General features: G+C 42.0%; 1 protein-coding gene across 2 annotated transcripts in view; it reads left to right on the top strand.

Moving 5' to 3' along the window:
- The window catches only part of PRKCB (protein kinase C, beta), a 553,123-nt gene that overhangs the window by 247,865 nt on the left and 290,246 nt on the right, over positions 1-15,012 (top strand). For both annotated transcript variants that reach the window (XM_006902042.1, XM_006902041.1), the window contains exon 3: positions 7,126-7,208. The gene's annotated coding sequence lies outside the window, so the exon portion shown is untranslated. The remainder of the gene's footprint in view (positions 1-7,125; positions 7,209-15,012) is intronic.

A 15,012-nucleotide genomic window follows, 5' to 3' on the forward strand; every position in this document is an offset into this window, starting at 1 on the left:
TTTAAAGTGCATGAGTCAAAAATTGAAAAGCAATAATATTCTGAGTAGAGGTTCTAATAGTGGCACAAATCAAGTTACAGAGGTAAGGTGGTTCCATTGCCATCCTTACTCTACCTTAATTCTTTTTTTTTAATTTAAATTTGTTATTAATTTCAGTGAAAATTTACAGAGGCTTTGGATTTTTATTCATTCATTGTTGTAGTTCATCTAAACTGCATAACTCTAGAAGGCATGGAGTCTATAAGATATTTTAAAAATTCTGCTCTGCATTCCCCCCCCCTTTTGATCTGTAGAAGGTTCCCCCCCGCCCCATATATTCTTTGATCAACACATTTGGTAATGGTAGCCAGGCATCATCTAATTTGTCTGACAAAGAAGGTAGTAGTTTATGGGAGCTATAAATCACATAGGGATGTCTGATGGCCTGGTGGGTAACAACCCAACACAGGTGGTTTGGATCCACTAACAGTTACACAGGAGACAGATGGGCAATTTATTCCTAGGCAATTTAAAGCCTCTACAAACACACTGAGGGGTCAGCCATGAGTTGGTTCCAATTTGATGGCAAATGACAACAACAAGAACACCAATGAAAATATCAACCTAAGGCACATATTTCAATATTTCCATCTCCTATCCCAGACTCTCCTTCTTGCTCTGTTGTTGTTGTGTACCATGGAGTGGAAACCCATCCATAACCTATCCTCCTGCGGGTTTCCAGAGGCAGTTTCATTAACTGGGAGGAGATTGGTCATCTTTCTCCCGAGGAGAAACTGGTGGATTCAAACCACATGCCTTTCGGTTGCCAGCTCAGTGTCTTACCCCTAAGCCACCAGAGCTTCTTGTTCTGTTACTCCAAGTGAATAATGACCCATTGTTTTACTTTGATGTCCTTGAGCAAGGTTTTCAGACCCCAGGGCACAACACAATAAAATAGGAGGTAAAACAGAAGCATTACATACAACTAATTGGGATGCCTGTGGCATTTGGAACCTGTGGTGAAAGGATGAATTATTGATTCGATAAAGGATTCTGGGATAATTGGTTACCGATTTTGGAAAAATAAATGCCAAGTTAAATTTCTGTTTCACATCATATACTAAGAAATTACAACTAGATTACAGTTGAAAGTGCAAATGATGCCATTTAAAAGAAAACAACAACAGAAAAGAAAATAGAATAAAAATACAACGTAGGATAATATTTATATAAACCTGGAGCATGAAGAAGGCCTTTGGAAGTGTAGCTCGATTACATTTTTTTTTAAAGTTTGAGTAGGTTTTATTCTGATAAACATATTTGTGAAGAAATGTATTTTTGTGGTATTTTAGATTTTCTTCTAAAGTAGTGTTTGTCAAGATTCCTTTCTTAAGCAATATTTTTTCAGAGAATAGTAACTGTAACTCAGTAAAAAAATACTTTTTTATCATGATCTCATATATGTATTCATATGTGTGTTTATAAAATAAAAACCATCCAATGCTTAGGTGAACTTACTGCATGAGTTACGTATCGATATGATTTCTTTTTAAAAAATTATGCTGATTTATTTACAAGGTTTGAATATATTGTTTTTCACAAAAGGTTTTTCCCATTTCTTTCACCCCCGCCACCATCGAATTGTGCAAACCTATGATAAACACCCCACCCACCCATCCTACATTTTGTTGCCTATATAACACACACATAATATATCGGTTAAGACACATGTAATATATGTTAAGACATACATAGTATATCTGTTCTTATTTTATCCTTAATTGCCACATACATATTTAAACTTGTAATGTCTTATAATTATATGCAGTTTTTCATTATATCTGATCTCTTGAAGAATAAGACTCAGCACATTTTCACATTCTCACTTTCCTCCCACCTCTCCTTAAGAATCAGGTCATCTCTGTCTCTCTGTCCTTCCCTCCCTCCCTCCTTCTTCCTTTCCCTGTCTTTCTCTCTTTCCAATGAAGTGTGTACTCTCTAGCACTTCTTTTGTGGGAAGTGATCTTTTCGAGTTCTTGTTCTGCACTTGTATTTATTTTATCCTTTTTCTTAAATGCTGGTTTGGTTAGATAGGCAGTTTTAGGTTCAAAATGAATTTTCCTAAGACCTTGAAGTTACTACTTCATTCCATTCAAGAATTCAGAATTGCTAATGAGAAGTGGGATGTTAAAATAAGTTTTATTCCTTTGTTATCAAGCGTCCCCTTCCCACTCCTTATTCCTTTTGGACAAAATTATCTCAAAACCGTGGGTCTATTTTTTAAAAAATTCATATTTCTTGACATTTGATAGGCTTCTAATCTTTAGGGGGAATTTTCTTCTGGTTTTTTGATTATATGCCCCCACCGCCCTCTTTGTTCTTCCTGAATTTCTTTTAGAATCTTTTTTTTATATCTTTTTATCTAAGAGAGGAGGACCCTCAGCAAGCTAGATTGATAGTGACTGCAGCAGTGGGCTCCAGTGTGTCAGAGATGGTGAAGCCGGCACAGGACAGGACAGGGTTCAGATCTGCTGTTCACCGGGTCGTTATGAGTCGTATTTGACTCGATAGCACCTAACAGTAACACCGCCAATGTGTTTCACAGTATTACTTTCATTCATTTATTTGTGGAATTAATTCTAGGAAAAGGTCTTAATCTGAACTTTGATGTTGCTAATTTCTCCTTTCCTTATTATTTTATCCTAATTTTCTCCAGTGGGATCTGTTATACTACTATTGACTTTTCGCCTGTGGTGTAGAAGGATGGAGACTCTCCTGTGTGATTTTCTGCCTCTGAAAAACCCACAGGAGAGTCAGCTATGGGTCGCTTCTGACTTGATGACACAACAAAAACTGTATCTATATCTATGGGATCCTGAAGGTCTGGTGGGAAGATGGGACATTGCAGTCTCAGGGCACGTGGTTTGAATCTGCCAGCTGCTTCACTAGAGAAGGCTGGGCACTCTCCTCCCTTGTGATTGATGCCTCTGAACGCTCACTGAAAGGTCAACTGTGAATTGGTTCTGACTCAACAAAACAGCAATAAGCATGTAATAAGCAGGAGTGGCGTCCACTTCCTAAACAACATGCCTCTGGAAACTATGAATTTTGATAAATGTCGATAGTTGTAGAGGGGCTGTAAGACTTGTTCATAGGGTCGTTATGAGTCATGCTCGACTCGAAGGCAATCAACAACCACAACAACAACGTGGGTTATAATATACACACACATCATAGGGAATTGGGCTGTTAACCCACAAAAGATGCCTAGTTGACAATTATAATCCGTCGGCAGCTCCATGGAGGAAGATGGACAGTCTTCTCCCGGATAGTTTATAATCTCTCAAAACCTGTTAGAAGGACAGTTAGGAGTTGCTTGCCACTTGATGGCAGTGAGGAAGAGGGATATTCAAAGTGGAAGTAGTGTTGCTTACTCTTGATTATATAACTAATAGATTTCATTGTATATAATTCAAGATATGCAGAAAATGCAACTTGAAAAGAATCTGTAGTCCTGCAGCCTAGAGAGAACCATCAAGAGCATTCTTTGATCACTGCTTATATGTTTCTTTCCACCGTCATAGGCTTAATACATAGAGAGGAACTCTCTCTCTCTCTCTCTCTCTCTCACACACACACACACACACACACACACACACTGTCTCTTTCTCTCTCTGAAACAAGCAGCTTTACACAATGGATACATTATTTATAAACTACCTAGTAAATACTGTGACATTGATGTGTCAAATGCGAGAATGTTCATCCATGGTGGACAGTGTTTGGTGGAGCACTCCGATTAAAACAAGCTTGGAAACAGGAGTGGCATCCACTTCCATAATAACTTGCCTCTGGAATAGGGTAGCTATGAGTCGCCCACGACTCGACGGCACTTAACAACAACAACAACAACGTAAATACTAAAATAGAAAAAGAAAAGAAAAAAAACACATTTTTTTCCTTCTTTCCTGGCCAAGAGGATTTTTTGTCACTTTTTTATATTGTGGAAATTTTTGCATTAATATAAAAGTAGACATATTGGTGTAATGAAATTTCCTGTGTTTATGACCCAATTTCGGTAATGACAAATTTATAGCTAAGATTTTTTTTAATCCTCCATAATAATGCTGAATTAATTTTATCTATAAAAACATTGAATTCTATCCCCAAAAGTTTAAAAAGTCTTGGAAAAACAAAACACATAATCACAATGCCATTTCATGCCAAAATTATAATTTCTTAAATACTATTTACTTCAAGCCCAGAAGTCAGGAAAATAAGGAGACACTTTGCACTGGGAAAATCTGCAGTTAAGGACCTCTCCAAACTGTTGAGAAGTAATTATGTCAGTTTGAGGACTAATGTGTGTCTGATTCAGGCCATAGTCTTTCCAGACACTTGCTATGCATCTGAGAGCTGGACAATAAATAAGGATGATGGAAGAATTGACACCTTTGAGCTGTGGTGCACTGAATATCCCATGGATGGCAAAAAAACCCAAATATATCCTGGAGAGGATGCAGCCCGAGTGCTCTGTGGGCATGTTGCTAGGAGGGGCTTATTCTTTGGAGAAAGGTCATGCTGAGAAGGATGGAGGGTCAGCAGAGTAGAGGAAGACCCTCAACTGGGTGGATTGATGCAATGACTACTGCAGTAGGCTTTTGTGTGTCAGGAAGCGTGAGGATGGTACAGGATAGAGCAGGGTTCAGACTTGATGATACCTAAAAGCAACAACAATACCAATTACCAGTAATTATCTTAAACCATCAAAAAGCCAAAGGGTAAATCAATTTTCCTGATTATTTAAGGCTTTTTCCCCCCAATTTTATTTTATTATTTTGTGTGTGTGTACTGTCAAATCGGATCTGACTCGTACAGGAGGAGATTGCCCCTCCTTTTCCAGCAGAGCATCTGGTGGTGGATACAAACTGTACACCTCTGGGATTGCAGTGCAGTTTCTTGTCACTAGGCCACCCGAGCTCCCTGTATTATTTAAGTTTTTTTTTTTAAAAAAAAATAATGATTTAATGTCTGACATCAAATAACAGAATAAAAAAAATAATGATTTATCCGAATGAGAGTCCAAATTTACTCCCTTCAGTTTCTCCTCTGTCCCTGCCCTCCCGCCTCTATACAGGTTGTTTTAGAGTTTTTCCACATTCTGCAGTTTTTGGTCCATTGTTGTTATGTGCCAAGGCGGAACTGACTCCTAGCTGACCCTCCAGTGGGTTTTCAGAAGCAGTAAATCACATGGGAGGGTATTACCCATCTTCCTCTTGGGGAGCACCTGGTAGATTCAAACTGCATGCCTGTTGGTGGGCAGCAGATCTCCTTACACAGAGCTCCAAGTTTATGGCAGTTTCCGGGTTTTGTCAGAGGAGAACTGTGCTCCCAAAGGTTTTCAGTGGCTCTGACCTTCCAGAAAAAGATCACTTCTGGGTGGATTGAAGCCATTCATTTCTCAGTTAGTAGCTGAGCCTGTAATTGCCTGTGCCATCCAGGAACTCCACAGGTGCACTGAATTGCACTCAAAGGCAGATGTACTTACTTGATTACAGAGTACTAAAGCAACCGTGTAAACATTGCATGTGTGTCCACTTGGTGAGCATTGAACTTGGGAGGGATGAGAGACTCTGCCGCCTCCTGATTCCCGCTCACTTCCAGGTTTCACACTTCCCACACTTTACCGACATCTCTTCTGAGTGGTACTAGGGATATTGTAGCTGATGTTAGATGGATCTTAGCTGAAAGCAGGGAATACCAGAGGAATGTCTGTCGGTGTTTTCATTGACTATGCAAAGGCATTTGACTGTGTGGATCCTAACAAACTATGGCTGACTCTGAGAAGAATGGGAATCCCCGAACACTTGATCGTTCTAATGTGAAACCTGTACTTGGACCAGGAGGCAGTCATCAGAACAGAGCAAGGGAACACTGCATGGTTCAAAATTGGGAAGGGCGTACGCCAGGGATGCATCCTATTTCCATACCTTTTCAACCTATATGCAGAACAGATTATCCGGGAGGCTGGGCTCTATGAGGAGAAATGTGGGGTCAAGATTGGTGGACGATTTATCAACAATCTGCGATATGCAGATGACACAACCCTGCTTGCTGAAACTGAAGAGGACTGAAGCACCTGCTGCAGAAGGTCAAGGACTGCAGCCTCCAATATGGATTGAGGCTCAATGTCAAGAAGACAAAGATTCTCACCACTGGACCAGTTGGCAGCATCAGGATGGATGGTGAAGAGATTGAGATTGCACACAGCTTTAGTTTGCTTGGCTCCACAGTCAACAGTCTTGGCACCTGCAGCCAGGAAATTAAAAGGCACATTGCCATTGCTGTTAGGGACCTCTCCAAAGTGCTGAAGAGCAATGGTGTCTCTCTGGAGGTTAAGGTGCGTCTGATACAGGCCATGGTCTTCGCAATCACTTGTTATGCATCAGAGAGTTGGACAATGACCAAGGAGGATAGAAGGAGAATTGATGCCTTTGAGCTGTGGTGCTGGAGAAGAGTATTGAGAATACCATGGAATGCTAGGAAAACAAACAGATTTGTCCTGGAAAGGGTTAAACCGGGTAGCTCCTTGGGGGCAAGGATTCTGAGGCTCCGTCTAACATACTTTGGACATGTTGTGAGGAGAGACTGGTCCTTGGAGAAGGACATCATGCTTGGGAGGGTGGAGGGACAGCGCAGGAGAGGAAGACCCTATATGAGGTGGACTGATTCAGTGACTGGGATAATTGGGATGGTAGTGTCAGAGACAGTGCGATTGGCACAGGACAGAGCAGAGTTTAGGGCTGTTGTACATAGGGTCGCTATGAGTCACAAGCGACTCGACGGCACATAACAACAAAACAACAACTTCTGAGTGTGTGTCCTGCCTTCTGGACCCAGACCACTAGAAGACCCAGCAGTTCACTGGATCTTTAAGGATTTTTGTTTTGAACGTGTGAGATCTTGTGAACACCCTAGTTAATGCCAGAATGTAACATGTCTATGAGTTTTACCTAAGCGTCTGGTTTTACTAAAAGGGAAGGTGTTGCTACTAAAGTCATTGTTTTTAGTATAATCTTTGTTTGCCTCTGAAATCTTGGTCTAATGAGCTCTCTCATTGTGTCTCTCTTCTTCCCTCTCTTGTAGTCTGCTGCTTCGTGGTGCACAAGCGGTGCCATGAATTTGTCACCTTTTCCTGTCCTGGAGCTGACAAGGGTCCAGCCTCAGATGTAAGTAACAACCTTGCTCACCTATCTTTGATCACAGCAGATGCATCTTTTTGAGGTTGGGTACGTGAGTCCAGCTGAGACAGATACGCTACAGTGTTCTCATACCTCGGCATGCCCAGGTGGTATTTCCTGTGGCCTCTGAGACAGTTTCCATTTTAATGAGAACAAAGAATGTTTTGAGAGGGACTGTGACTGGATAGGAAACCATTTAGTGCCTGTTTGCTGTTTTCTATGAACTTTGATAAATGTCGATAGTTGTAGAGGGGCTTCAGACCTTTTGTTCATAAGGTCACTATGAGTCGTGCTCGACTTGAAGACAGTCAACACACACACACACACACACACACACACACACACACACGACTTCACTAAGTGTCTTGACTTTACAGCTTGGGCATGAAGAGTTGTTGTTAAGTGTCCTTTAGTTGGTTGATATAGGGACATATTTGGGTAGAATCCGGTCAGCAAAATGCAATTTCTCTGGTTTTAACCTTATACTTAATATTGAGGTCCAAGAAATAGGAACAAAAGACTTAATTCTACTACACTCCCTCCAAAGTCTAAAGTACTGCTGGTTGAATAGAAGAGGCTTACAAATAACACAAATAATTTTTATTTCAGTCATTATGAATTACTTTGAATTTAGATTGTTGTTATTGTTAGGTATCATTGAGTTGAGCACGATTGATATCAATCCTATGAACAAGCAATCTGAACCCTGTCCTATCTTGTGTCAGCCTCACATCTCTGAGACACTCAAACAAACCTATTCTGACAGTCACTGTGTCGTCAGTCCACCTAGTTGAGGGTCTTCCTCTCCATCGCTGTCTTTCCAAGCCTGATGTCCCCCCACCTTTCCATGCCTGATGTCCAATGAATAGCATCTCCTAGCAACATACTCAGAGTATGTGAGATGCAATTTCATCATCTTTGTCTTCAAGGAGCACTCTGGCTGCACCTTCTTCGAGACATACCTGTTTGTTCTTTTGGCCGTCCATGGGATATCCAGTACTCTTCTCCAGTCCCACAGTTCAAAGACATCAGTCTTTTTCCTTGTTATCCTTCCTTGTCTAGTTCTGTTAGGAAATATCTTTTCAAATGATCTTGCATTTATGATAATAGAAATTTCCTATCTAAGTAAAATTACTTAGGTTAAAAAAGAATAAACTGATTTAAAGAAAATGTTGAGTGATAAAACAAATGGCAGAAATCTTGGTGTGTATCTGTCTGAAGTTTGGAGTGCATTCTTGTCTGCCACGTGTAGCTTCTTTTTCCTTTCTGGAGATTAGATCTCTCGTTATCTCATTGCCTGTGAATCAGAGCTGCCCCTTCACTGGGTTTCCCAGACTGTAAATTGCACGGGAGAGGGATTGCCCTTCTTTGTCCCATGGAGTAGCTGGTGGATTCGAACTGTCAGCCAGGCTCGAGCTTTTGGTTAGCAGCTCCACCCCTTCAGGACTATGACATCCAAGCCTCCTCTCTCTCACTGTGTTGTTAGGTACCACTGACAGCATCTCGGGTTTCCAGAGGTAGTACATCACAAGGCAGGAAATTGCCCGTTTTTCTCCCAAGGAGCAGCTGATGAGTTCAAACTGCATCTTTTTGGGGTTGGCAGTGCAACACCTCACCACTCAGCCACCAGAGCTCTCTCATTATAGAGACTGAAAATACCTGATAACTGCTTTTCCATGGTTCCCTAGAAGCTGGTGACCAGGCATGTGAACAGTCTTATTCATGCGGTCTAAGATTGGTAGGGCACCTAGGAGAGAGAGACTTCCTTTTTCATAAGTGGGAGGCATCACTACCTTTATATCGTTTGGGGTGTCTTTGTGTGAGGAAACAATGCCTGGCATTGTGGCAGCCTCTCTGTGTCAACGAGGGAAGTCCTGCTGGCATCTTGTCACAATAGTTAGAAGAGTTGCCGGACCCTGAGTCATTGATGACACTGATGAGCTGCTGAGCCAGCTCTGAGTCATTCTGTCTCGAGAAGGGGAAGGAAATCCGTTCATCATGATCGAGTGTTAGTGTGTGTGTGTGTGTGTGTGTGTGTGTGTGTGTGTGTGTGTGTCTGTGTGTTCTTTCATGTGTTGTTCTGATCATCTGGATCCACCACTTTCTGCCCTGTACACCCTTCAGTTGCTCAGTCAAGATGCATTTAGCCAACCTTACCTGCAGTCCTACCCATCATCCTTAGTTCTCTAATTTTGTTCCTGGTTTACCTTTCTGGAATCTTCCCCACTGGACTTGTCCCCATTTCCAGTCCTGTTTTCAGCCACTTAGACTTGACAGCTGATCTCAGCCATTGTAGATTTTGAACTTGACTTTTAAGGCCTGACCTTGCGTGGAACTTCTTTGAAGCAAGTGGTGCCCACCCTCTGTTGACTTTCTTCAAGTGATCAACTGTCCTTTTGCCACAGATCAAGGACATACCTTTTGCTATGGCAACATGAACACTCTAAAGCTTCTGCTGCAGTGACTTTGTTTTGAAAGATGTGGTGTTTGGGGTGAAGAACTCCAAGCTTGAAGGAAGAACCAAAGTTCTTGTTGGCTTGGCTGCAGGGATGAGGGTGGGATGCTCTGTCATGTGCACCCAGACTAAACTCCCTGGCTCTTTTAATGCCATTCCTTCTCCTATCTCCAGGAAAATAGAGAAGTTTGGGTGGGACTATCCAGCCCTATTATGTAGCCTTAAATGCTTATGCAAACTAAGATTTGATGCTCAGTACATGCAGCCAAAAAAAAAGTGTTCCCCATATTTTTTCTGTATCTGCCGTCTCTTTCTGTGTGTAAAACAGAACTGGCTTATGTGAAAAGGGAACATTTTGTTCCCTGAAATGAAAAGCCCAAGGGAAGACCTCACTCCAGACATAGTAAATCAAGGTGCCTGAAAGAGGCCCTCAGGAATTGCATTACTCGAGCCAGCCTTTATCTGTCTCTGTTTTGTTTTCAGATGGGCTGTTGTTCTTCTGTAGCAGGATAATCGCTGTCACAACCCCAGTGAAAGGTCTAGAGTGTCAGTGGCTCATGGGTCGAATGTTGCCAGAAGGGCAGGCTGTGCTGATCATTCCACGTGCCTTCTCATCTCCAAGTCTGCTGCTTCTGGAGATAAGGACCTACATGCCTGCCTACCCTATGGTTTGAACGCAGAAGTGGTCCCCAGAGGAAGACTGTTGTTGTGTACTATTCAGCTGCAATCAACCCTTAACTGACCCTCTGGAAGGGTTTCCAGAGGCAGTTAATAGCACAGGAGGAGATGCCCCATTTTTCTCCCATGGAGCAGCCAGTGGCCTCGAACAACATGCCTTGGAAATTGTAGCGCAGCTTCTTGCCACTCGGTCACCAGAGCTCCAGAGGAAGACTAGAGGAGCAATTATTATATGTTGTTGTTGCTCATTGCTGTTGAGTTGAGCACGACTCTTAGTGACTGTATGAACAAAAGACCTGAACCTTGTTTTATAACTATCAATAGTTTCTCTAAGTTCATAGTTTCCAAAGGCATGTTGTTTAGGAAATGGATGCCACTCCTGCTTCCTAACCTGTCTTAACCTGGGAGCTCCACCAAACACTGTCCATCATGGGTAACCATTGTGACATTTGACACCCCAGTGGCACAGGGTTCAGCATCACAGCAATCCCAGGGTACCGCTGTATAGTGAATTGATAGACGAGTGCTGTACCACTTAGAAGAATGTTCCTCCAAAATATAACACCAACCAACAAAGGCCCTCCACCAGGTCCTGTTGACTCTAAACAAGAGGCTTAAATAAAAAATAATCAACCAAACATTATACGATTTATAATTTTTTGTTGTTGTCGTCATTATGTGCCATTGAGTCGCCTGTGACACAAAGCAACCCTATGTACTACAGCCCTTCTCTGTCCTGAGCCAGTCTCACTAAACCTGACACACCAACCCCCATTGCTCCAGTTACTGAATCAATCCATCTCATCTGGGTCGTCCTCTCCTGAGCTGTCCCTCCACCCTTCTGAGCATGATGTCCTTCTCCAAGGACTGGTCTCTCCTGGCCATGTGCCCAAAGTATGTGAGACAGAGCTTCAAAATTCTAGCCTCCAAAGAGAAACTTGGTTAAAATTATTGTGTAGTGGTTAAAATCACAGATGATGGAGCCGGGACTTCTGGCTTCAAATCTGTGTGACCCTGGGTAAGTTACTGAAATCATAGTGTCTTTAATTCCTCCACTGAAAAAGATAATATAGTAATAGTCTCTACCTCATTGAGGTTTTATGAAGATCAAATACATAAATAACTCCAAGTGGTGATGATGAGAATGCATGGTAGTGAGACAGGAAGAATGGATGTGGAGGAAGTCTGAAGAATGAATGCTTTATTTGCCTGACCTCTGGGGGTTCTTCCTAGGAGTTTGTAGATTTCATGAGAGGATTGGGACTTCTTTCTTGTTGCAGTAATTCATTACCTTCGGGAGAGGTATCGCAGGAAAGAGGTCTACAGCCAACATGCATAGAATTTGGCAGCTTAGCTGGAATGCTTCTGTTGCTGGACACTGTTCCAAGAAGGCTGTTTGGCACAAGGATGATGAATTGACCCAAACTGCTGACCTGGCTTAATTCGATTCATTGACCTTTTTCTACCTGTGGTTAGCGACATGATTAAAGACTTGGCCACACCTGCTCCTCAACCTGTCCAGGCTCTCTTTTGACGGCCCTGAGGCTCATGCAGGTATGGGGGCTGGCCTTCTCCTCTGTGACCTTGACGGAGCTGGTGTGCAGCAAGTTCATGGAGTAGGAAAACAGAGCTTCTGGGGATGATGAAAAACCATGGTAGGTTTCCTCCTTTACTGTTTCTTGTTCCAAAGCCCATCAGAACTAGTAACTGCTCTGGATATTAGTGTAAGTCTGTGTGGTTGGTACAGATTTGTATAGGAGATTAGTAGAACTCTGTGTAGTTGGTACAGATCAGTATGGAATATTAGTGGAACTCTGTGTGGTAAGCATCATTCTGTAAATTGGTATCCATTGAATCATGTTGGACTGATTGAGAAAACTGAACACTTCCCAGTAGACCCAACTATAAACCCAGTTATTCAATACCAGTAGGAACTGCGATGGCTAGTATTGTGTGTTAAGAGGCCATAGCATCAGTATAATGTAACTATCCTGTGTGTTGTATGCAAGCTCTGGTGGCCTAGTGGCAAGAAACTATACTAAAATCCCCCAGGCACGTGGTTCACGGCCACCAGCTGCTTTTTGGGAGAAGCATGGGTAATCTCCTCTCATGTGATTAATTGTCTCTGAAAACCTGTCGTAGGGTCAGCTTTGGGTTGGTTCTGACTCCATGGTATACATCAACAACAATGACAACAACAACAACATGTGTTGTATATCCTAACCTCTATGATGTTAATCATGGAGGATTAGAAGCAGTTACATAAAAGAGGATGAGTCTGATTTAATGAAAAGGCGTTTTCTCAGTGGTGTGGTGTGCACGGAATATATATGGCCTCATTGGCAAATGTAGGGGGCTTTTTGTCTGCTCCTACCTCTGGCCAGACCTTGAACTTGAAGCAAAGATCTGCCTTGTTTGCTGGCCTGACCTTACCAGGACTTTTCTGTGGGACATTTTAGAGAAATCAAGAAATCTGATACCACCATAAGCATTACATAAGAGAGTCAGAAATTACTCATCGTTCAGAATACTGTATACACAGTCTCCCAATGGATATTTTTTCAGCAAAGGGAAAAAAAGTTTCTCTGAAAATTGGGACTAGAGTCAAATAAGTAAGGCATCAGGTACAAGTTACAGAAAGGTCTTGGCTGTGTCTGTGGATAGTTGCTGGATGTGGATAGCTGGCGGTTGGACGATCGAAGATGATTCAGTCCCGTGAGTAGTGTGGGTCAGGCTGGATGCATTGGCTCTTCTTTGTGTTCCTTCTCATCCTCCTGCTGTCTGATTCTGTGTCATTCACGTGGTGGTTTCAGGGTTTCAAGCATAGCAAAGACGCAAGCCCCAAAGTGTACATGCTGTTAAAACCTTACAGCATGTGTGTTGATCTTTCACTGGACAAAAGCTATTCTCATAGCCACACCCAGATGCAAGGGATAGAGAAATAGATTCCATTGCTCTATGGGTGGGGAGAATGTGTGCCTCATGTTGCAAATTTCTGCAGGTCCTGTTGTTCCAAGAGACTCCGCAGAGCAGAGTCATCATGGTGGAGACTATCACGCTATGCATCATGATTGATCTGCAGGGTTTCATGAGCTTCAGAGACTCGTAGATGCTCTCATCTCATTGACTTTCCACCTCAGGCCCCCTAGATGCTTTGGAGGCCCCCAACTCCAAAGAGGTAGTATGGCAGAAAGTTAATGGTGATTAAAAATATGGACAATGATAGTTAAGAGTTTAGGGCCTCACTACAAGACCTTTGATAGATCCTTTTGTCTCTCTGGGTCTCCATTTACTTATCTATGAAATGAGTATGTTATCAGCTCTTTAAGTGTGTTGTGATGATGTCTAAACAAATTTAAATGTCAAGGAGTTAACAAAAAAAAGTAAAAAAGATTAGCAGCAAAAGGATTTAAAATCTATTAAATGGGTGTGTGTAGCACAGTACCTGTGATGGAATAAGCCCTTGATACATTTAGGTAAGATGAAGATGGAGTGTGATTTCATCTGACTTGGATCCACAATCAGTACAGGTGGTGCCGGTAATCAGGAGGTCAGGAGATGTATTACACTTGGAAAGTCTTGTAGTCAGGGACCTCTTCAAATTATTGAAGAGCAATGATAGCACTTTAAGGACTAAGGTGGGCCTGAGTCAGTCCCTGGTCTTTTCAGTCTCTTGCTATGCAGGTAAGAGCTGGACAATGACTAAGGATGACAGAAGAAGAACTGATGCCTTTGAGATGTAGTGTCGGAGAAGAGTGCAGCACATAAGTCCAATGCAGTATGCTATTTGATTTCTTCAGTGCTGGTGTTGTGGGCATTGACTGTGAACCCAAGTGCAGTGAAATCTTTGGCAGTTTCAATATTTCCTCCATTTATCATGATGTTAGTATGCCATTTCTTGGCCAGCTGTGAAGATTTTTCTTTCTGTTGAGTTGTAATCTGCACCGAAGGCTAGTTTTTTTCGTTTCATCGGTAAGTGCTCTCATAGTTTTCAGGAAGGTTTGTCATCCGCATATTTCAGGTTGTTAAGGAGTCATCTTCCAATCCTAATATCACTATTTTTTACTGCTCCGATCACTGCCTTTTGGTCTCTTTACAGGTTCTGCGTGAGCATAATTAAGTGTTCTGGGATCCCCATTCTTCTCATTGTTATCTATACTTTTTTTTATGATCCACACAAGTCAAATGCTTCTGTGTTGTGAGTAGAACTTTAGATGATAATACCTAAGTTGTAGATTTTTTTTCTTGTGTATTCTCAAGAGAGACTGTTTGAACCACACTCAGAAATGTGTCAGGCACGAAGAAGGCATTCAAGAAATGTTTTTCCAAAAAGTATTATCAATACTTGGAAGAGCCTCTATCACTTAAAAAAAAAAGATGTAGCTTGCTCTCTGACCTGCCAGGAATAATAACTAATGCAGTTGCTTCTGTGGGGAGTCTGTGCCAGGCACCACAAAAGCACAAAGCAGTTCTTTCCTGGTTGGTAGAAGGAAACTTTTTGTAAAATTTTACTTTAAAAAATGGTTTCTTCTCACATACAGTCAAAGTGAAGAAGGGTAGACAGATGCTTCTTAGAGGCAGCAGTGGGGAGACTTCGTCTCACATACTCTGGGCATATTTTCCGGTGGGGAGGGGGAGAGTGAGGGGCAGTCCTTGAGA

Source organism: Elephantulus edwardii, unplaced genomic scaffold (genome assembly GCF_000299155.1).
Source record: "Elephantulus edwardii isolate Elephantulus edwardi_28Jun2011 unplaced genomic scaffold, EleEdw1.0 scaffold00361, whole genome shotgun sequence".
NCBI lineage: Eukaryota > Metazoa > Chordata > Mammalia > Macroscelidea > Macroscelididae > Elephantulus > Elephantulus edwardii.